Below are 24,801 nucleotides of genomic sequence, written 5' to 3'. Positions count from 1 at the left end.
TATAAGTGTAATATAATAAGTGTAATATAATATATAAGTGTGATATAATATATATTATATTACACTTATATTATATCACACTTATATTATATCACACTTATATTATATCACACTTATATAAGTGTGATATAATATAAGTGTGATATAATATAAGTGTGATATAATATAAGTGTGATATAATATAAGTGTAATCTAATATATAAGTGTAATATAATAAGTGTAATATAATATATAAGTGTGATATAATATATATTATATTACACTTATATTATATCACACTTATATTATATCACACTTATAAATTATATTACACTTATATATTATATTACACTTATATTATATCACACTTATATATTATATCACACTTATATATTATATTACACTTATAATATATAAGTGTGATATAATATATAAGTGTGATATAATATATAAGTGTAATATAATATATAAGTGTAATATAATTTATAAGTGTGATATAATATAAGTGTAATCTAATATATAAGTGTAATATAATATATAAGTTGATATAATATAAGTGTGATATAATATATAAGTGTAATATATATAAGTGTGATATAATATATAAGTGTAATACAATATATAAGTGTAATACAATATATAAGTGTGATATAAGTGTGATATAATATAAGTGTAATATAATAAGTGTGATATAATATATAAGTGTAATATAATATATAAGTGTGATATAATATATAAGTGTGATATAATATATAAGTGTGATATATATAAGTGTGATATAATATATGTGTAATATAATATATAAGTTGATATAATATAAGTGTGATATAATATACGGTAAGTGTAATATAATATATATCACACTTATATTATATCAACTTATATATTATATTACACTTATATATTATATCACACTTATATATATCACACTTATATTGTATTACACTTATATATTATATCACACTTATATATTATATCACACTTATGTATTGTATCACACTTATGTATTATATCACACTTATATATTGTATCACACTTATATATTGTATCACACTTATGTATTGTATCACACTTATGTATTGTATCACACTTATGTATTGTATCACACTTATGTATTGTATTACACTTATGTATTGTATTACACTTATTCTATCACACTTATATAATATATTACATTTCTAAATTGTATCACACTTCTATATTGTATTACACTTATATATTGTATCACACTTATATATTATATCACACTTATAGATTGTATCACACTTATAGATTGTATCACACTTATAGATTGTATCACACTTATAGATTGTATCACACTTATTCTATCACACTTATATAATATATTACACTTCTAAATTGTATCACACTTCTAAATTGTATTATACTTATATAATATATGTGTGATATAAGTGTGATATAAGAACACGTATATAATATAACTGTAATATAAATGGTATCACACTTATATATTATAAGTGTGATATAATAAGTATATTATATAAGTGTGATAATGTATAAGTGTAATACAATATATGTGTAATATATATTATATTACACTTATATATTGTATACACTTATAAATTATATTACACTTATATGTTATATTACACGTAATATATAAGTGTGATACCATTTATAAGTGTGATATAATATATAAGTGTAATACAATATATAAGTGTAATATATAATATATTACACTTATATTTTGTATTACACTTATATATTGTATTACACTTATAAATTAAATTAAAATTATATATGTGATGGTGTGGGGGAGGAGGAGGAGGAGGTGGTGTGATGGTGTGGAGGAGGAGGTGTGGGGGAGGAGGAGGTGTGATGGTGTGGAGGAGGTGTGATGGTGTGGAGGAGGAGGTGTGATGGTGTGGGGGAGGAGGTGTGATGGTGTGGGGGAGGAGGAGGTGTGACGGTGTGGGGGAGGAGGAGGGGAGGGGGAGGTGTGACGGTGGGGGGGTGTCTTTTGCTGGTGACACTGTTGTGGATTTATTCTGAAGGTATACTGACCCGGTATGTCTACCACATCATCTGGCAGCGGCTGCTATTCCATCCGGTTTGTGTTTAGTTGGACCAACAGGACAATGACCCCAAACCCTTCCAGGCTGTGTAAGGACTATGTGACCAAGAAGGAGAGTGATGGGGTGCTGTGCCGCCAGATGACCTGGCCTCCACAGTCACCGGACCTGAACCCAATCCAGATGGTTTGGAGTGAGCTAGACCGAAGAGTGAAGGCAAAAAGGGCAACAAGTGCTAAGCATCATGGGAACTCCTTCAGGACTGGTGGAGACCATTTCAGGTGACTACAGATCACCAAGAGAATGAGTGTGCAAAGCATCATGGGAACTCCTTCAGGACTGATGGAGACCATTTCAGGTGACTACAGATCATCAGGAGGATGAGTGTGCAAAGCATCATGGGAACTCCTTCAGGACTGATGGAGACCATTTCAGGTGACTACAGATCATCAGGAGAATGAGTGTGCAAAGCATCATGGGAACTCCTTCAGGACTGGTGGAGACCATTTCAGGTGACTACAGATCATCAGGAGAATGAGTGTGCAAAGCATCATGGGAACTCCTTCAGGACTGGTGGAGACCATTTCAGGTGACTACAGATCATCAGGAGAATGAGTGTGCAAAGCATCATGGGAACTCCTTCAGGACTGGTGGAGACCATTTCAGGTGACTACAGATCATCAGGAGGATGAGTGTGCAAAGCATCATGGGAACTCCTTCAGGACTGATAGAGACCATTTCAGGTGACTACAGATCATCAGGAGAATGAGTGTGCAAAGCATCATGGGAACTCCTTCAGGACTGATGGAGACCATTTCAGGTGACTACAGATCATCAGGAGAATGAGTGTGCAAAGCATCATGGGAACTCCTTCAGGACTGGTGGAGACCATTTCAGGTGACTACAGATCATCAGGAGAATGAGTGTGCAAAGCATCATGGGAACTCCTTCAGGACTGGTGGAGACCATTTCAGGTGACTACAGATCATCAGGAGGATGAGTGTGCAAAGCATCATGGGAACTCCTTCAGGACTGATAGAGACCATTTCAGGTGACTACAGATCATCAGGAGAATGAGTGTGCAAAGCATCATGGGAACTCCTTCAGGACTGATGGAGACCATTTCAGGTGACTACAGATCATCAGGAGAATGAGTGTGCAAAGCATCATGGGAACTCCTTCAGGACTGGTGGAGACCATTTCAGGTGACTACAGATCATCAGGAGAATGAGTGTGCAAAGCATCATGGGAACTCCTTCAGGACTGGGGGAGACCATTTCAGGTGACTACAGCTGATCAGGAATCAGAGGAAGAGGCGAGAATATGACGGATTCTCACACTTATTGTTCTGGATATAATCCCACATGTGATCATTCAGTGCGAATCTACAATATTCATAGTCAGGAAATAACGAAAACTCTGACTGAGCAGGTGGACAAACTATTGGTCTGTACTGTGTGAAATGCTGGATCTACGCTATCAGCAGGCGACACAGACGGACATGGGTGATCGCTACCATCTCCACATTAACCCCTTAAGAACTCAGGTTTTTTTTTTATTTGCACCTTCATTTTTTCCTCCTCACCTTCTAAAAATCGTAAAGCTTTTACTTTTCCACCTACAGACCCAAATGAGCCTTTTTTTTTTTTTGCGCCATCAATTTTACATTGTAACTAAATCAATCATTTCACCACAAAATCTACGGTGGAACCCAAAAAAATTTATTTGTGGGGCCAAATTGAAAAAAAAAAAAAACACCGGAGAACTTTTTTTGGTAAAAATGACCCCTTCTCGTTATTCTGTAGGTCCATACGGTTACAATGACACTAAAGAAGTAAAACCAAATAAAAACGAAATCTTTTTGTACAAAAATTAGTAGGTTTAAAATTGAAAGCAAACAAAAGAAAGTCCAGTTCATTCCCGAGCCCGTAACGCCAGGACTGCGAGGGCAGCGCCCGTAACGCCAGGACTGCGAGGGCAGCGCCCGTAACACCGCAGTGAAAACGAGAAGGTAGAGGAACGTTTCATTACAGCTTCAGAGGACATGACAAAGTGACGCGTTTTGGCCCTAGCGTTGCGCCTTAGTCATACGAAGTAGCGGTGTACGTACGGGTGGTAAATGGAGTACTCCTCTCCTGGCCTCCAATCACAAGATCGCGGCCTCAGAGCTGACTCCTCCCACTTCATTACCTGTGGGTGATTAATTTAACCCGAATACAGGTGCCGACCACCGACACGGAACGAAATGCGCTGCCAGTGTAAAGAATGATAAATACACTATGGACAACAATAGAAAAATATTGTCGATACTAAGAATATATCCGAAAAAATATACAAATAAAATCCTAATGTTCATCATATAATGTAAACCACAAACCCCGCATCAAACCGGAACCGGGGGGCGGGAAAACGCTGCGAAAATCTAGATCAGCATTTTAGTTTTCTTAAGTTCTCACAATACAGGGGTCCCTCAAGTTACAATATTAATTGGTTCCAGGACGACCATTGTATGCTGGGACCATTGTATGCTGGGACCATAGCTTTATGGAAACCTGGTAATTGGTTCTAAAGGCACCAAAATGTCATCCAAAAATAGGAAAAAGTGAGAATTAAAGATAAATAAGTAGATAACTAATACAGATAAAGCAAATCCTTCCATATAAAAGTAAGAAAGATCTGCTGGAGCTGTAATCACTGTCTATGTCAGTGTTTCCCAACCAGGGTGCCTCCAGCTGTTGCAAAACTACAACTCCCAGCATGCCCGGACAGCCTTTGGCTGTCCGGGAATGCTGGGAGTTGTAGTTTTGCAACAGCTGGAGGCACCCTCTTTGGGAAACACTGGTCTATGTAGAGGACAGGAGCTTCTTCAGGGTCCTGTACAGAACACGTAATGTCCTAAAAAAGTAATGGAGCCGCCCTCATCTGGTGTCCAAAGGAGCAGCTAACCCTGGCACAGGTAAAGAGTACAGAACATGTAATACCTCCCTGTACTGTAGGGGGCGCTACCAGACACCAGTCAGTGCATACACTTCAGTAATACAGGTAAAGAGTACAGAACATGTAATACCTCCCTGTACTGTAGGGGGCGCTACCAGACACCAGTCAGTGCATACACTTCAGTAATACAGGTAAAGAGTACAGAACATGTAATACCTCCCTGTACTGTAGGGGGCGCTACCAGACACCAGTCAGTGCATACACTTCAGTAATACAGGTAAAGAGTACAGAACATGTAATACCTCCCTGTACTGTAGGGGGCGCTACCAGACACCAGTCAGTGCATACACTTCAGTAATACAGGTAAAGAGTACAGAACATGTAATACCTCCCTGTACTGTAGTGGGCGCTACCAGACACCAGTCAGTGCATACACTTCAGTAATACAGGTAAAGAGTACAGAACATGTAATACCTATCTGTACTGCAGGGGTCGCTACCACACACCAGTCAGTGCATACACTTCAGTAATACAGGTAAAGAGTACAGAACATGTAATACCTCCCTGTACTGTAGGGGGCGCTACCAGACACCAGTCAGTGCATACACTTCAGTAATACAGGTAAAGAGTACAGAACATGTAATACTTCCCTATACTGTAGGGGGCGCTACCAGACACCAGTCAGTGCATACACTTCAGTAATACAGGTAAAGAGTACACGACATGTAATACCTCCCTGTACTGTAGGGGACGCTACCAGACACCAGTCAGTGTATACACTTCAGTAATACAGGTAAAGAGTACAGAACATGTAATACTTCCCTATACTGTAGGGGGCGCTACCAGGCACCAGTCAGTGCATGCACTTCAGTAATACAGGTAAAGAGTACAGAACATGTAATACCTCCCTATACTGTAGGGGACGCTACCAGACATCAGTCAGTGCATACACTTCAGTAATACAGGTAAAGAGTACAGAACATGTAATACCTCCCTGTACTGTAGGGGACGCTACCAGACACCAGTCAGTGCATACACTTCAGTAATACAGGTAAAGAGTACAGAACATGTAATACCTCCCTGTACTGTAGGGGGCGCTACCAGACACCAGTCAGTGCATGCACTTCAGTAATACAGGTAAAGAGTACAGAACATGTAATACCTCCCTGTACTGTAGGGGGCGCTACCAGACACCAGTCAGTGCATGCACTTTAGGAATACAGGTGTTTTACCAGTGAATGCCCATTCTGATTGGTCGGTTCTTTCAGCCATTGGCACGTTTCACAGATCTGACATGTACATAGCATTGTATGTTGAGTCTGGTTTCAAGTTACAATGGTCCAGAAAAGACCATTGTATGTTGGGACCATCGTATGTTGAGGGATCACTGTATATAGATTATGAAGAAAAAGAAGATCCATATCTTTGTGACAAACTGAGATGGACGACACCCGGCCGGATGATGAAGAAAGACAAAAAAGAAAAGCATGAATGGCGGAAGTATCAATAGAATGTACGAAAAATCACCGTGGAGACCAACTACTGCTACCGAAATATAAGGGGGAGGGACTAGTATGGACGCTACCGCAATATAAGGGGAGGGACTAGTATGGATCCTAACGAAATATAAGGGGGAGGGACTAGTATGGATGCTACCGCAATATAAGGGGAGGGACTAGTATGGACGCTACCGCAATATAAGGGGAGGGACTAGTATGGATCCTACCGAAATATAAGGGGGAGGGACTAGTATGGATGCTACCGCAATATAAGGGGGAGGGACTGGTATGGATGCTACTGCAATATAAGGGGGAGGGACTAGTATGGATGCTACCGCGATATAAGGGGGAGGGACTAGTATGGAGGCTACCGCAATATAAGGGGGAGGGACTAGTTTGGATGCTACCGCGATATAAGGGGGAGGGACTAGATTGGATGCTACCGCGATATAAGGAGGAGGGACTAGTATGGATGCTTCCGCAATATAAGGGGGAGGGACTGGTATGGATGCTTCTGCAATATAAGGGGGAGGGACTAGTATGGAGGCTACCGTAATATAAGGGGGAGGGACTAGTATGGATGCTACCGCAATATAAGGGGAGGGACTAGAATGGATCCTACCGAAATATAAGGGGGAGGGACTAGTATGGAGTCTACCGCAATATAAGGGGGAGGGACTAGTATGGATGCAACCGCAATATAAGGGGGAGGGACTAGTATGGATGCTATCGCAATATAAGGGGGAGGGACTAGTATGGATGCTACCACAATATAAGGGGGAGGGACTAGTATGGATGCTACCACAATATAAGGGGGAGGGACTAGTATATATGCTACCGCAATAAAAGGAGGAGGGACTAGTATGGATGCTACCGCAATATAAGGGGGAGGGACTAGTTTGGATGCTACCGCGATATAAGGGGGAGGGACTAGATTGGATGCTACCGCGATATAAGGAGGAGGGACTAGTATGGATGCTTCCGCAATATAAGGGGGAGGGACTGGTATGGATGCTTCTGCAATATAAGGGGGAGGGACTAGTATGGAGGCTACCGTAATATAAGGGGGAGGGACTAGTATGGATGCTACCGCAATATAAGGGGAGGGACTAGAATGGATCCTACCGAAATATAAGGGGGAGGGACTAGTATGGAGTCTACCGCAATATAAGGGGGAGGGACTAGTATGGATGCAACCGCAATATAAGGGGGAGGGACTAGTATGGATGCTATCGCAATATAAAGGGGAGGGACTAGTATGGATGCTACCACAATATAAGGGGGAGGGACTAGTATGGATGCTACCACAATATAAGGGGGAGGGACTAGTATATATGCTACCGCAATAAAAGGAGGAGGGACTAGTATGGATGCTACCGCAATATAAGGGGGATGGACTGGTATGGATGCTACCGCGATATAAGGGGGTGGGACTAGTATATATGCTACCGCAATAAAAGGAGGAGGGACTAGTATGGATGCTTCCGCAATATAAGGGGGAGGGACTGGTATGGATGCTTCTGCAATATAAGGGGGAGGGACTAGTATGGAGGCTACCGTTTTATAAGGGGGAGGGACTAGTATGGATGCTACCGCAATATAAGGGGAGGGACTAGTATGGATCCTACCGAAATATAAGGGGGAGGGACTAGTATGGATGCTACCGCAATATAAGGGGGAGGGACTAGTATGGATGCTACCGTAATATAAGGGGAGGGACTAGTATGGATGCTACCGCAATATAAGGGGGAGGGACTAGTATGGATGCTACCACAATATAAGGGGGAGGGACTAGTATATATGCTACCGCAATAAAAGGAGGAGGGACTAGTATGGATGCTACCGCAATATAAGGGGGAGGGACTGGTATGGATGCTACTGCAATATAAGGGGGAGGGACTAGTATGGATGCTACCGCGATATAAGGGGGAGGGACTAGTTTGGATGCTACCGTGATATAAGGGGGTGGGACTAGTATATATGCTACCGCAATAAAAGGAGGAGGGACTAGTATGGATGCTTCCGCAATATAAGGGGGAGGGACTGGTATGGATGCTTCTGCAATATAAGGGGGAGGGACTAGTATGGAGGCTACCGTATTATAAGGGGGAGGGACTAGTATGGATGCTACCGCAATATAAGGGGAGGGACTAGTATGGATCCTACCGAAATATAAGGGGGAGGGACTAGTATGGATGCTACCGCAATATAAGGGGGAGGGACTAGTATGGATGCTACCGTAATATAAGGGGAGGGACTAGTATGGATGCTACCGCAATATAAGGGGGAGGGACTAGTATGGAGGCTACCGCAATATAAGGGGGAGGGACTAGTATGGAGGCTACCGCAATATAAGGGGGAGGGACTAGTATGGATGCTACTGCAATATAAGGGGGAGGGACTAGTATGGATGCTACCGCAATATAAGGGGGAGGGACTAGTATGGATGCTACCGCAATATAAAGGGGAGGGACTAGTATGGATGCAACCGCAATATAAGGGGAGGGACTAGTATGGATGCAACCGCAATATAAGGGGGAGGGACTAGTATGGATGCTATCGCAATATAAGGGGGAGGGACTAGTATGGATGCTACCGCAATATAAGGGGGAGGGACTAGTATGGAGGCTACCGTAATATAAGGGGGAGGGACATGTATGGAGGCTACCGCAATAAAAGGAGGAGGGACTAGTATGGATGCTTCCGCAATATAAGGGGGAGGGACTGGTATGGATGCTTCTGCAATATAAGGGGGAGGGACTAGTATGGATGGTACCGCGATATAAGGGGGAGGGACTAATATGGATGTTACCGCGATATAAGGGGGAGGGACTAGTATGGATGCTACCGCAATATAAGGGGGAGGGACTAGTATGGATGCTACCGCAATGTAAGGGGGAGGGACTAGTATGGATGTTACCGCGATATAAGGGGGAGGGACTAGTATGGAGGCTACCGCGATATAAGGGGGAGGGACTAGTATGGATGCTACCGCAATATAAGGGGGAGGGACTAGTATGGATGCTACCGCAATATAAGGGGGAGGGACTAGTATGGATGCTACCGCAATATAAGGGGGAGGGACTAGTATGGATGTTACCGCGATATAAGGGGGAGGGACTAGTATGGATGTTACCGCGATATAAGGGGGAGGGACTAGTATGGATGCTACCGCGATATAAGGGGGAGGGACTAGTATGGATGCTACCGCAATATAAGGGGGAGGGACTAGTATAGATGCTACCGCAATATAAGGGGGAGGGACTAGTATGGAGGCAACCGCAATATAAAGGGGAGGGACTAGTATAGATGCTACCGCAATGTAAGGGGGAGGGACTAGTATGGATGCTACCGCGATATAAGGGGGAGGGACTAGTATGGAGGCTACCGCAATATAAGGGGAGGGACTAGTATGGATGCTACCGCAATGTAAGGGGGAGGGACTAGTATGGATCCTACCGCAATAAAAGGGGGAGGGACTAGTATGGATGCTACCGCGACATAAGGGGGAGGGACTAGTATGGATGCTACCGCGATATAAGGGGGAGGGACTAGTATGGATCCTACCGCGATAAAAGGGGGAGGGACTAGTATGGAGGCTACCGCAATATAAAGGGGAGGGACTAGTATGGATGCTACCGCAATATAAGGGGGAGGGACTAGTATGAATCCTACCGCAATAAAAGGGGGAGGGACTAGTATGGATGCTACCGTGACATAAGGGGGAGGAACTAGTATGGATGCAACCGCAATATAAGGGGGAGGGACTAGTAAGGATGCTACCGCAATATAAGGGGGAGGGACTAGTATGGATGCTACCGCAATATAAGGTGGAGGGACTAGTATAGATGTTACCGCAATATAAGGGGGAGGGACTAGCATGGATGCTACCGCGATACAAGGGGGAGGGACTAGTATGGAGGCTACCGCAATATAAAGGGGAGGGACTAGTATGGATGCTACCGCAATATAAGGGGGAGGGACTAGTATGGAGGCTACCGCAATATAAGGGGGAGGGACTAGTATGGATGTTACCGCAATATAAGGGGGAGGGACTAGTATGGATGTTACAGCAATATAAGGGGGAGGGACTAGTATGGATGCTACCGCAATATAAGGGGGAGGGACTAGTATGGATGTTACAGCAATATAAGGGGGAGGGACAAGTATGGATGTTACCGCAATATAAGGGGGAGGGACTAGTATGGATGTTACCGCAATATAAGGGGGAGGGACTAGTATGGATGTTACCGCAATATAAGGGGGAGGGACTAGTATGGATGCTACCGCAATATAAGGAGGAGGGACTAGTATGGATGCTTCCGCAATATAAGGGGAGGGACTAGTATGGAGGCTACCGCAATATAAGGGGGAGGGACTAGTATGGATGTTACCGCAATATAAGGGGAGGGACTAGTATGGATGCTACCGCGATATAAGGGGGAGGGACTAGTATGGAGGCTACCGCAATATAAGGGGGAGGGACTAGTATGGATGTTACCGCAATATAAGGGGGAGGGACTGGTATGGATGCTTCTGCAATATAAGGGGGAGGGACTAGTATGGAGGCTACCGCAATATAAGGGGAGGGACTAGTATGGATCCTACCGAAATATAAGGGGGAGGGACTAGTATGGATGCTACCGCAATATAAGGGGGAGGGACTAGTATGGATGCTACCGTAATATAAGGGGAGGGACTAGTATGGATGCTACCGCAATATAAGGGGGAGGGACTAGTATGGAGGCTACCGCAATATAAGGGGGAGGGACTAGTATGGAGGCTACCGCAATATAAGGGGGAGGGACTAGTATGGATGCTACTGCAATATAAGGGGGAGGGACTAGTATGGATGCTACCGCAATATAAGGGGGAGGGACTAGTATGGATGCTACCGCAATATAAAGGGGAGGGACTAGTATGGATGCAACCGCAATATAAGGGGAGGGACTAGTATGGATGCAACCGCAATATAAGGGGGAGGGACTAGTATGGATGCTATCGCAATATAAGGGGGAGGGACTAGTATGGATGCTACCGTAATATAAGGGGGAGGGACATGTATGGAGGTTACCACAATATAAGGGGGAGGAACTAGTATGGATGCTACCGCAATAAAAGGAGGAGGGACTAGTATGGATGCTTCCGCAATATAAGGGGGAGGGACTAGTATGGAGGCTACCGCAATATAAGGGGGAGGGACTAGTATGGATGTTACCGCAATATAAGGGGAGGGACTAGTATGGATGCTACCGCGATATAAGGGGGAGGGACTAGTATGGAGGCTACCGCAATATAAGGGGGAGGGACTAGTATGGATGTTACCGCAATATAAGGGGGAGGGACTGGTATGGATGCTTCCGCAATATAAGGGGAGGGACTAGTATGGAGGCTACCGCAATATAAGGGGGAGGGACTAGTATGGATGCTTCCGCAATATAAGGGGGAGGGACTAGTATGGATGCTTCCGCAATATAAGGGGGAGGGACTAGTATGGATGCTTCCGCAATATAAGGGGAGGGACTAGTATGGAGGCTACCGCAATATAAGGGGGAGGGACTAGTATGGATGTTACCGCAATATAAGGGGAGGGACTAGTATGGATGCTACCGCGATATAAGGGGGAGGGACTAGTATGGAGGCTACCGCAATATAAGGGGGAGGGACTAGTATGGATGTTACCGCAATATAAGGGGGAGGGACTGGTATGGATGCTTCTGCAATATAAGGGGGAGGGACTAGTATGGAGGCTACCGCAATATAAGGGGAGGGACTAGTATGGATCCTACCGAAATATAAGGGGGAGGGACTAGTATGGATGCTACCGCAATATAAGGGGGAGGGACTAGTATGGATGCTACCGTAATATAAGGGGAGGGACTAGTATGGATGCTACCGCAATATAAGGGGGAGGGACTAGTATGGATGCTACCGCAATATAAAGGGGAGGGACTAGTATGGATGCAACCGCAATATAAGGGGAGGGACTAGTATGGATGCAACCGCAATATAAGGGGGAGGGACTAGTATGGATGCTATCGCAATATAAGGGGGAGGGACTAGTATGGATGCTACCGTAATATAAGGGGGAGGGACATGTATGGAGGCTACCACAATATAAGGGGGAGGAACTAGTATATATGCTACCGCAATAAAAGGAGGAGGGACTAGTATGGATGCTTCTGCAATATAAGGGGGAGGGACTAGTATGGATGGTACCGCGATATAAGGGGGAGGGACTAATATGGATGTTACCGCGATATAAGGGGGAGGGACTAGTATGGATGCTACCGCAATATAAGGGGGAGGGACTAGTATATATGCTACCACAATATAAGGGGGAGGGACTAGTATGGATGCTACCGCAATATAAGGGGGAGGGACTAGTATGGATGCTACCGCAATGTAAGGGGAAGGGACTAGTATGGATGTTACCGCGATATAAGGAGGAGGGACTAGTATGGAGGCTACCGCGATATAAGGGGGAGGGACTAGTATGGAGGCTACCGCGATATAAGGGGGAGGGACTAGTATGGATGCTACCGCAATATAAGGGGGAGGGACTAGTATGGATGCTACCGCAATATAAGGGGGAGGGACTAGTATGGATGTTACCGCGATATAAGGGGGAGGGACTAGTATGGATGTTACCGCGATATAAGGGGAGGGACTAGTATGGATGCTACCGCGATATAAGGGGGAGGGACTAGTATGGATGCTACCGCAATATAAGGGGGAGGGACTAGTATAGATGCTACCGCAATATAAGGGGGAGGGACTAGTATGGAGGCAACCGCAATATAAAGGGGAGGGACTAGTATAGATGCTACCGCAATGTAAGGGGGAGGGACTAGTATGGATGCTACCGTGATATAAGGGGGAGGGACTAGTATGGAGGCTACCGCAATATAAGGGGAGGGACTAGTATGGATGCTACCGCAATGTAAGGGGGAGGGACTAGTATGGATCCTACCACAATAAAAGGGGGAGGGACTAGTATGGATGCTACCGCGACATAAGGGGGAGGGACTAGTATGGATGCTACCGCGATATAAGGGGGAGGGACTAGTATGGATCCTACCGCGATAAAAGGGGGAGGGACTAGTATGGAGGCTACCGCAATATAAAGGGGAGGGACTAGTATGGATGCTACCGCAATATAAGGGGGAGGGACTAGTATGAATCCTACCGCAATAAAAGGGGGAGGGACTAGTATGGATGCTACCGCGACATAAGGGGGAGGAACTAGTATGGATGCAACCGCAATATAAGGGGGAGGGACTAGTAAGGATGCTACCGCAATATAAGGGGGAGGGACTAGTATGGATGCTACCGCAATAGAAGGTGGAGGGACTAGTATAGATGTTACCGCAATATAAGGGGGAGGGACTAGCATGGATGCTACCGCGATATAAGGGGGAGGGACTAGTATGGAGGCTACCGCAATATAAAGGGGAGGGACTAGTATGGATGCTACCGCAATATAAGGGGGAGGGACTAGTATGGAGGCTACCGCAATATAAGGGGGAGGGACTAGTATGGATGTTACCGCAATATAAGGGGGAGGGACTAGTATGGAGGTTACCGCAATATAAGGGGGAGGGACTAGTATGGAGGCTACCGCAATATAAGGGGGAGGGACTAGTATGGATGTTACTGCAATATAAGGGGGAGGGACTAGTATGGATGCTACCGCAATATAAGGGGGAGGGACTAGTATGGAGGTTACCGCAATATAAGGGGGAGGGACTAGTATGGATGCTACCGCAATATAAGGGGGAGGGACTAGTATGGATGCTACCGCAATATAAGGAGGAGGGACTAGTATGGATGTTACCGCAATATAAGGGGGAGGGACTAGTATTGATGCTACAGCAATATAAGGGGGAGGGACTAGTATGGATGTTACAGCAATATAAGGGGGAGGGACTAGTATGGATGCTACCGCAATATAAGGGGGAGGGACTAGTATGGATGTTACAGCAATATAAGGGGGAGGGACAAGTATGGATGTTACCGCAATATAAGGGGGAGGGACTAGTATGGATGTTACCGCAATATAAGGGGGAGGGACTAGTATGGATGTTACCGCAATATAAGGGGGAGGGACTAGTATGGATGCTACCGCAATATAAGGAGGAGGGACTAGTATGGATGTTACCGCAATATAAGGGGAGGGACTAGTATGGATGCTACCGCGATATAAGGGGGAGGGACTAGTATGGAGGCTACCGCAATATAAAGGGGAGGGACTAGTATGGATGCTACCGCAATATAAGGGGGAGGGACTAGTATGGAGGCTACCGCAATATAAGGGGGAGGGACTAGTATGGATGTTACCGCAATATAAGGGGGAGGGACTAGTATGGAGGTTACCGCAATATAAGGGGGAGGGACTAGTATGGATGCTACCGCAATGTAAGGGGGAGGGACTAGTATGGAGGTTACCGCAATATAAGGGGGAGGGACTAGTATGGAGGCTACCGCAATATAAGGGGGAGGGACTAGTATGGATGTTACTGCAATATAAGGGGGAGGGACTAGTATGGATGCTACCGCAATATAAGGGGGAGGGACTAGTATGGAGGTTACCGCAATATAAGGGGGAGGGACTAGTATGGATGCTACCGCAATATAAGGGGGAGGGACTAGTATGGATGCTACCGCAATATAAGGAGGAGGGACTAGTATGGATGTTACAGCAATATAAGGGGGAGGGACTAGTATGGATGCTACCGCAATATAAGGGGGAGGGACTAGTATGGATGTTACGGCAAAATAAGGGGGTGGGACAAGTATGGATGTTACCGCAATATAAGGGGGAGGGACTAGTATGGATGTTACAGCAATATAAGGGGGAGGGACTAGTATGGATGTTACCGCAATATAAGGGGGAGGGACTAGTATGGATGCTACCGCAATATAAGGAGGAGGGACTAGTATGGAGGTTACCGCAATATAAGGGGGAGGGACAAGTATGGATGTTACCGCGATATAAGGGGGAGGGACTAGTATGGATACTTCCGCAATATAAGGGGAGGGACTAGTATGGAGGCTACCGCAATGTAAGGGGGAGGGACTAGTATGGATGCTTCCGCAATATAAGGGGAGGGACTAGTATGGAGGCTACCGCAATATAAGGAGGAGGGACTAGTATGGATGCTTCTGCAATATAAGGGGAGGGACTAGTATGGATGTTACCGCAATATAAGGGGGAGGGACTAGTATGGATGTTACCGCAATATAAGGGGGAGGGACTAGTATGGATGCTACCGCAATATAAGGAGGAGGGACTAGTATGGATGCTTCCGCAATATAAGGGGAGGGACTAGTATGGAGGCTACCGCAATATAAGGGGGAGGGACTAGTATGGATGTTACCGCGATATAAGGGGGAGGGACTAGTATGGATGCTACCGCGATATAAGGGGGAGGGACTAGTATGGATGCTACCGCAATATAAGGAGGAGGGACTAGTATGGATGCTTCCGCAATACAAGGGGAGGGACTAGTATGGAGGCTACCGCAATATAAGGGGGAGGGACTAGTATGGATGTTACCGCATAATGAAACCGATGGAACAAAACCATGAACGGGACCTAAAATAGAAGAAAAATGGAAAGGACAATATACGCGGGAATGTAAACTAAACTGAACCATGAAGATAAGACGCAGAAAATAAAACCAAATGTTCTAATAATGAAGAGTTGCGTCCATCCTTTTGTTGAGACCCTTTGGGGGGCGGCCGTCCAGCTTCAATATCCAGAAGACGTCGCGGTCGAGGAGCTGGGTCTGGTAGATGGTATAATCCGTTCCAAGCCCTGTAAGGCTGGGTTCACACTACGATTTTCAAATACGGTAAATGTTTTCCGCAAAAAAAAAAACGTATGGCAAAAACCATACACAACCGTATACAACCATATGACTCCAAATACGTTTTTTCCCCGTATACGGTTCCAAAATGTAATTACGGTTCTATCCGTTTGCGTCCGTTTTTGCCAATGGTTTTGCTATTTTGTTGGAATTAGTTTTCAAGCAATTTAATAAAGTTACTATTGTTCTATTGAAATTATTTCTGCGCATGTGTCAACTCCAAAAACGGATTAGAAAAACCGCGTGCAACCGTATTCTGAAATTCTGTGTACGGTTCTCATAGACAACAATGTTAAAAGAACCGCATACGGTTTTCCAACCGGAGGCAAAAACGTGGTCGACAGCATTTTTGGCTACGGTTGAAAAATCGGCAAAACCGTATCCGAGGCAAAACGGATGCAACCGTACACAACATTTGGAATACGTATGCATACGGTTTCGGATACGGTCATATACGTTTTTTTTAACTGAAAACCGTATACAGTTACCGGATTTGAAAATCGTAGTGTGAACCCAGCCTAACAGGAGGGAAGGCGTATTTCCTGCATCTACCTCTGCTACATGTTTGGATACCATTGATCTGTGTCTCGAATTAAAATGGCGTATATCTGAAATGTGCTGGCGGGTACGGACCTTGAGGGGGGGCGGGGGTTGTACACCCCAAATATTGTAATCTACAATCTCGAGAAGTGAAGACATAGACAACGCGAGACGTGTTGCCGTTAATGTATTTGTTTCTCTTACGGGTTTCACCAGTGGAAGTTGATGCCACAGAATGAGAATTTAGAATAAAGCTGCGGCGCACACATCTACCGCGTCCGCGCTTGTAAGATCCGTTATAGCGCAGCCAAGTAGGTTGCGCTTTCTGTGTTTGTGTAGAGAATACGCTGGGGGAGATTTGTCGCCGTACTGTAGGAACCTCTACGAAATAAACTTCTATCCGGCTGTGAGACACCTTGGGCGGCAGCATCAGACCCAGCTCCTCGACCGCGACGTCTTCTGGATATTGAAGCTGGACGGCCGCCCCCCAAAGCGTCTCAACAAAAGGATGGACGCAACTCTTCATTATTAGAACATTTGGTTTCATTTTCTGCGTCTTATCTTCATGGTTCAGTTTCGTTTACATTCGCGCGTTTATTGTCCTTTCCTTGTTCTTATACAGTTTTACCTCATCATACGATGGGAATCCGCTCCAAATGGACCATTGTATGTTGAGGGATCCGTGCAATGTAAAGTATAGGACAGTGGTCTACAACCTGCGGACCTCCAGATGTTGGCCGTTGGCTGTCCGGGCATGCTGGGTGTTGTAGTTTTGCAACATCTGGAGGTCTGCAGGTTGTAGACCACTGTTAGAGGAAGTTGTACTCACCTGTCCCCGCCGCACCGTACTGTCACCGATGCCTGGGATATCGCGGTCCATCGCTGTCCCCGGAAGGTCTCTGCTTCCCCGGCATCCGCGCTCCTATTGGATGACGGGACGACGTGAAGACGATGATGGAAAGCACTGACGATGCAGGGGATCCTGAAGAGGGCGCTCCGGAGCCCCGAGGACAGGTAAGTGACATCACTGGACCACACGGGGCACTGTAAACGGCTATCCGATGGTGGCTGAAGCAGTCTGCGCTGTAGGATAGCCGCTTATGCGATGGCCCCGACATACAAAAGCATCGTATGGTGAAATGATCGTATGTCGGGGCCATCGTAGGTCGGGGGTCACTGTATATATATGGTATGTCGGGGCCATCGTAGGTCGGGGGTCACTGTATATATATGGTATGTCGGGGCCATCGTAGGTCGGGGGTCACTGTATATATATATATGGTATGTCGGGGCCATCGTAGGTCGGGGGTCACTGTATATATATGGTATGTCGGGGCCATCGTAGGTCGGGGGGTCACTGTATATATATGGTATGTCGGGGCCATCGTAGGTCGGGGGGTCACTGTATATATATGGTATGTCGGGGCCATCGTAGGTCGGGGGTCACTGTATATATATGGTATGTCGGGGCCATCGTAGGTCGGGGGTCACTGTATATATATATATGGTATGTCGGGGCCATCGTAGGTCGGGGGGGTCACTGTATATATATATGGTATGTCGGGGCCATCGTAGGTCGGGGGTCACTGTATATATATATATGGTATGTCGGGGCCATCGTAGGTCGGGGGGGTCACTGTATATATATGGTATGTCGGGGCCATCGTAGATCGGGGGGTCACTGTATATATATGGTATGTCGGGGCCATCGTAGGTCAGGGGGTCACTGTATATATATATGGTATGTCGGGGCCATCGTAGGTTGGGGGTCACTGTATATATATGGTATGTCGGGGCCATCGTAGGTCGGGGGATCACTGTATATATATCGTATGTCGGGGCCATCGTAGGTCGGGGGGTCACTGTATATATATCGTATGTCGGGGCCATCGTAGGTCGGGGGGTCACTGTATATATATATATGGTATGTCGGGGCAATCGTAGGTCGGGGGGTCACTGTATATATATATGGTATGTATGGGCCATCGTAGGTTGGGGGGTCACTGTATATATATGGTATGTCGGGGCCATCGTAAGTCGGGGGTCACTGTATATATATGGTATGTCGGGGCCATCGTAGGTCAGGGGGTCACTGTATAGATATGGTATGTCGGGGCCATCGTAGGTCGGGGGGTCACTGTATATATATGGTATGTCGGGGCCATCGTAGGTCAGGGGTCACTGTATATATATGGTATGTTGGGGCCATCGTAGGTCTGGGGTCACTGTATATATATATGGTATGTCGGGGCCATCGTAGGTCGGGGGGTCACTGTATATATATGGTATGTCGGGGCCATCGTAGGTCGGGGGGTCACTGTATATGTATGGTATGTCGGGACCATCGTAGGTCGGGGGGTCACTGTATATATATGGTATGTCGGGGCCATCGTAGGTCGGGGGGTCACTGTATATATATGGTATGTCGGGGCCATCGTAGGTCAGGGGTCACTGTATATATATGGTATGTTGGGGCCATCGTAGGTCTGGGGTCACTGTATATATATATGGTATGTCGGGGCCATCGTAGGTCGGGGGGTCACTGTATATATATGGTATGTCGGGGCCATCGTAGGTCGGAGGGTCACTGTATATGTATGGTATGTCGGGGCCATCGTAGGTCGGGGGGTCACTGTATATATATGGTATGTCGGGGCCATCGTAGGTCGGGGGGTCACTGTATATATATCGTATGTCGGGGCCATCGTAGGTCAGGGGGTCACTGTATATATATGGTATGTCGGGGCCATCGTAGGTCGGGGGGTCACTGTATATATATATGGTATGTAGGGGCCATCGTAGGTTGGGGGGTCACTGTATATATATGGTATGTCGGGGCCATCGTAAGTCGGGGGTCACTGTATATATATGGTATGTCGGGGCCATCGTAGGTCGGGGGGGTCACAGTATATATATGGTATGTCGGGGCCATCGTAGGTCGGGGGGTTACTGTATATATATATGGTATGTCGGGGCCATCGTAGGTCAGGGGGTCACTGTATATATATGGTATGTCGGGGCCATCGTAGGTCGGGGGGTCACTGTATATATATGGTATGTCGGGGCCATCGTAGGTCAGGGGGTCACTGTATATATATGGTATGTCGGGGCCATCGTAGGTCGGGGGGTCACTGTATATATATGGTATGTCGGGGCCATCGTAGGTCAGGGGTCACTGTATATATATGGTATGTCAGGGCCATCGTAGGTCTGGGGTCACTGTATATATATATGGTATGTCGGGGCCATCGTAGGTCGGGGGGTCACTGTATATATATGGTATGTCGGGGCCATCGTAGGTCGGGGGTCACTGTATATATATGGTATGTTGGGGCCATCGTAGGTCGGGGGGTCACTGTATATATATGGTATGTTGGGGCCATCGTAGGTCGGGGGGTCACTGTATATATATGGTATGTCGGCGCCATCGTAGGTCGGGGGGTCACTGTATATATATGGTATGTCGGGGCCATCGTAGGTCAGGGGTCACTGTATATATACGGTATGTCGGGGCCATCGTAGGTCGGGGGTCACTGTATATATATGTTATGTTGGGGCCATCGTAGGTCGGGGGGGTCACTGTATATATATGGTATGTCGGGGCCATCGTAGGTCGGGGGGTCACTGTATATATATGGTATGTCGGGGCCATCGTAGGTCGGGGTTCACTGTATATATATGGTATGTCGGGGCCATCGTAGGTCAGGGGTCACTGTATATATATGGTAGGTCGGGGCCATCGTAGGTCAGGGGGTCACTGTATATATATGGTAAGTCGGGGCCATCGTAGGTCGGGGGGGTCACTGTATATATATGGTATGTCGGGGCCATCGTAGGTCGGGGGGTCACTGTATATATATGGTATGTCGGGGCCATCGTAGGTCGGGGGTCACTGTATATATATATGGTATGTCGGGGCCATCATAGGTCGGGGGGGGTCACTGTATATATATGGTATGTCGGGGCCATTGTAGGTCGGGGGGTCACTGTATATATATGGTATGTCGGGCCATCGTAGGTCAGGGGGTCACTGTATATATATATGGTATGTCGGGGCCATCATAGGTCAGGGGGTCACTGTATATATATGGTATGTCGGGGCCATCGTAGGTCTGGGGGGTCACTGTATATATATGGTATGTCGGGACCATCGTAGGTCAGGGGGGTCACTGTATATATATGGTATGTCGGGGCCATCGTAGGTCGGGGGGTCACTGTATATATATATATATTGTATGTCGGGGCCATTGTAGGTCAGGCGGTCACTGTATATATATGGTATGTCGGGGCCATCGTAGGTCAGGGGGGTCACTGTATATATATGGTATGTCGGGGCCATCGTAGGTCGGGGGGTCACTGTATATATATCGTATGTCGGGGCCATCGTAGGTCAGGGGGTCACTGTATATATATGGTATGTCGGGGCCATCGTAGGTCGGGGGGTCACTGTATATATATATGGTATGTAGGGGCCATCGTAGGTTGGGGGGTCACTGTATATATATGGTATGTTGGGGCCATCGTAGGTCGGGGGGTCACTGTATATGTATGGTATGTCGGGGCCATCGTAGGTCGTGGGGTCACTGTATATATATGGTATGTCGGGGCCATCGGAGGTCGGGGGATCACTGTATATATATGTTATGTCGGGGCCATCGTAGGTCGGGGGGTCACTGTATATATATATGGTATGTCGGGGCCATCGTAGGTCGGGGGTCACTGTATATATATGGTATGTCGGGGCCATCGTAGGTCAGGGGGTCACTGTATATATGGTATGTCGGGGCCATCGTAGGTCGGAGGGTCACTGTATATGTATGGTATGTCGGGGCCATCGTAGGTCGGGGGGTCACTGTATATATATGGTATGTCGGGGCCATCGTAGGTCAGGGGGTCACTGTATATATATGGTATGTCGGGGCCATCGTAGGTCAGGGGGTCACTGTATATATATGGTATGTCGGGGCCATCGTAGGTCGGGGGGTCACTGTATATATATATGGTATGTCGGGGCCATCGTAGGTCGGGGGTCACTGTATATATATGGTATGTCGGGGCCATCGTAGGTCGGGGGGGTCACTGTATATATATGGTATGTCGGGGCCATTGTAGGTCGGGGGGTCACTGTATATATATGGTATGTCGGGGCCATCGTAGGTCGGGGGTCACTGTATATATATGGTATGTCGGGGCCATCGTAGGTCGGGGGGGTCACTGTATATATATGGTATGTCGGGGCCATTGTAGGTCGGGGGGTCACTGTATATATATGGTATGTCGGGGCCATCGTAGGTCAGGGGGTCACTGTATATATATGGTATGTCGGGGCCATCGTAGGTCGGGGGGTCACTGTATATATATGGTATGTCGGGGCCATCGTAGGTCAGGGGTCACTGTATATATATGGTATGTCAGGGCCATCGTAGGTCTGGGGTCACTGTATATATATATGGTATGTCGGGGCCATCGTAGGTCGGGGGGGTCACTGTATATATATGGTATGTCGGGGCCATCGTAGGTCGGGGGTCACTGTATATATATGGTATGTTGGGGCCATCGTAGGTCGGGGGGTCACTGTATATATATGGTATGTTGGGGCCATCGTAGGTCGGGGGGTCACTGTATATATATGGTATGTCGGCGCCATCGTAGGTCGGGGGGTCACTGTATATATATGGTATGTCGGGGCCATCGTAGGTCAGGGGTCACTGTATATATACGGTATGTCGGGGCCATCGTAGGTCGGGGGTCACTGTATATATATGTTATGTTGGGGCCATCGTAGGTCGGGGGGGTCACTGTATATATATGGTATGTCGGGGCCATCGTAGGTCGGGGGGTCACTGTATATATATGGTATGTCGGGGCCATCGTAGGTCGGGGTTCACTGTATATATATGGTATGTCGGGGCCATCGTAGGTCGGGGGTCACTGTATATATATGGTAGGTCGGGGCCATCGTAGGTCAGGGGGTCACTGTATATATATGGTAAGTCGGGGCCATCGTAGGTCGGGGGGGTCACTGTATATATATGGTATGTCGGGGCCATCGTAGGTCGGGGGGTCACTGTATATATATGGTATGTCGGGGCCATCGTAGGTCGGGGGTCACTGTATATATATATGGTATGTCGGGGCCATCATAGGTCGGGGGGGGTCACTGTATATATATGGTATGTCGGGGCCATTGTAGGTCGGGGGGTCACTGTATATATATGGTATGTCGGGCCATCGTAGGTCAGGGGGTCACTGTATATATATATGGTATGTCGGGGCCATCATAGGTCAGGGGGTCACTGTATATATATGGTATGTTGGGGCCATCGTAGGTCTGGGGGGTCACTGTATATATATGGTATGTCGGGACCATCGTAGGTCAGGGGGGTCACTGTATATATATGGTATGTCGGGGCCATCGTAGGTCGGGGGGTCACTGTATATATATATATATTGTATGTCGGGGCCATTGTAGGTCAGGCGGTCACTGTATATATATGGTATGTCGGGGCCATCGTAGGTCAGGGGGGTCACTGTATATATATGGTATGTCGGGGCCATCGTAGGTCGGGGGGTCACTGTATATATATGGTATGTCGGGGCCATCGTAGGTCAGGGGGTCACTGTATATATATGTTATGTCGGGGCCATCGTAGGTCAGGGGGTCACTGTATATATATGGTATGTCGGGGCCATCGTAGGTCGGGGGGTCACTGTATATATATGGTATGTCGGGGCCATCGTAGGTCGGGGGGTCACTGTATATATATGGTATGTCGGGGCCATCGTAGGTCGGGGGGTCACTGTATATATATGGTATGTCGGGGCCATCGTAGGTCAGGGGGTCACTGTATATATATGTTATGTCGGGGCCATCGTAGGTCAGGGGGTCACTGTATATATATGGTATGTCGGGGCCATCGTAGGTCGGGGGGTCACTGTATATATATGGTATGTCGGGGCCATCGTAGGTCGGGGGGTCACTGTATATATATGGTATGTCGGGGCCATCGTAGGTCGGGGGGTCACTGTATATATATATGGTATGTCGGGGCCATCGTAGGTCGGGGGGTCACTGTATATATATGGTATGTCGGGGCCATCGTAGGTCGGGGGGGTCACTGTATATATATATATATATATGGTATGTCGGGGCCATTGTAGGTCGGGGGTCACTGTATATTTATGGTATGTCGGGGCCATCGTAGGTCGGGGGGGTCACTGTATATATATGGTATGTCGGGGCCATCGTAGGTCGGGGGGGGGTCACTGTATATATATGGTATGTCGGGGCCATCGTAGGTCAGGGGGTCACTGTATATATATGGTATGCCGGGGCCATCGTAGGGCGGGGGGTCACTGTATATATATGGTATATCGGGGCCATCGTAGGTCAGGGGGTCACTGTATATATATGGTATGTCGGGGCCATCGTAGATCAGGGGGTCACTGTATATCCTAGAATATTATTGCTACCAGTCTAATTTTACAAAGTGACCAAACATTGGCCATTCTGGACTTTGGTATTTATTTACCTATTCGCCATTTTTTATGCGTTATATTTTTATTAGATTGCAGTGATGTCATTGGTTTCTATGGCAGCTCCAGGTGGACCACAGCCTGATCTTATAATGGAGTCTGGCTCAGGCAGACTTTACTAGCAGAGCGCAGATCTCGCTGATCGGTGTCATAGTATAGCATTGATCAGTATAAGCAATCCAAGCATGGCTTATAAAAGTCCACTAGAGGGACTTAAATTGTGTAAAATTGTGTTTGTTAATTTGTATTTATGCGTTTTCATATTTTTTTTCTCATCTTTTAAGAACCATAACTTTTTATTTTCCACCCTTAGACCCCTATGAGGCTTCTTGTTGTTGTTGTTCTGTGTGGAACTAATTGTACTTCGTAATAACACCTTTCAAGTTTACTATCAAAATATTATTT

General features: G+C 46.5%; 1 protein-coding gene across 1 annotated transcript in view; it reads right to left on the bottom strand.

Moving 5' to 3' along the window:
• LOC130337937 (tyrosinase-like) overlaps window positions 1–24,801 on the bottom strand; it is a 32,316-nt gene that overhangs the window by 3,722 nt on the left and 3,793 nt on the right. The window lies entirely within an intron of this gene.

This window comes from Hyla sarda, unplaced genomic scaffold, assembly GCF_029499605.1.
Source record: "Hyla sarda isolate aHylSar1 unplaced genomic scaffold, aHylSar1.hap1 scaffold_510, whole genome shotgun sequence".
Lineage (NCBI taxonomy): Eukaryota > Metazoa > Chordata > Amphibia > Anura > Hylidae > Hyla > Hyla sarda.
This window is presented reverse-complemented; position numbering and strand designations above follow the sequence as displayed.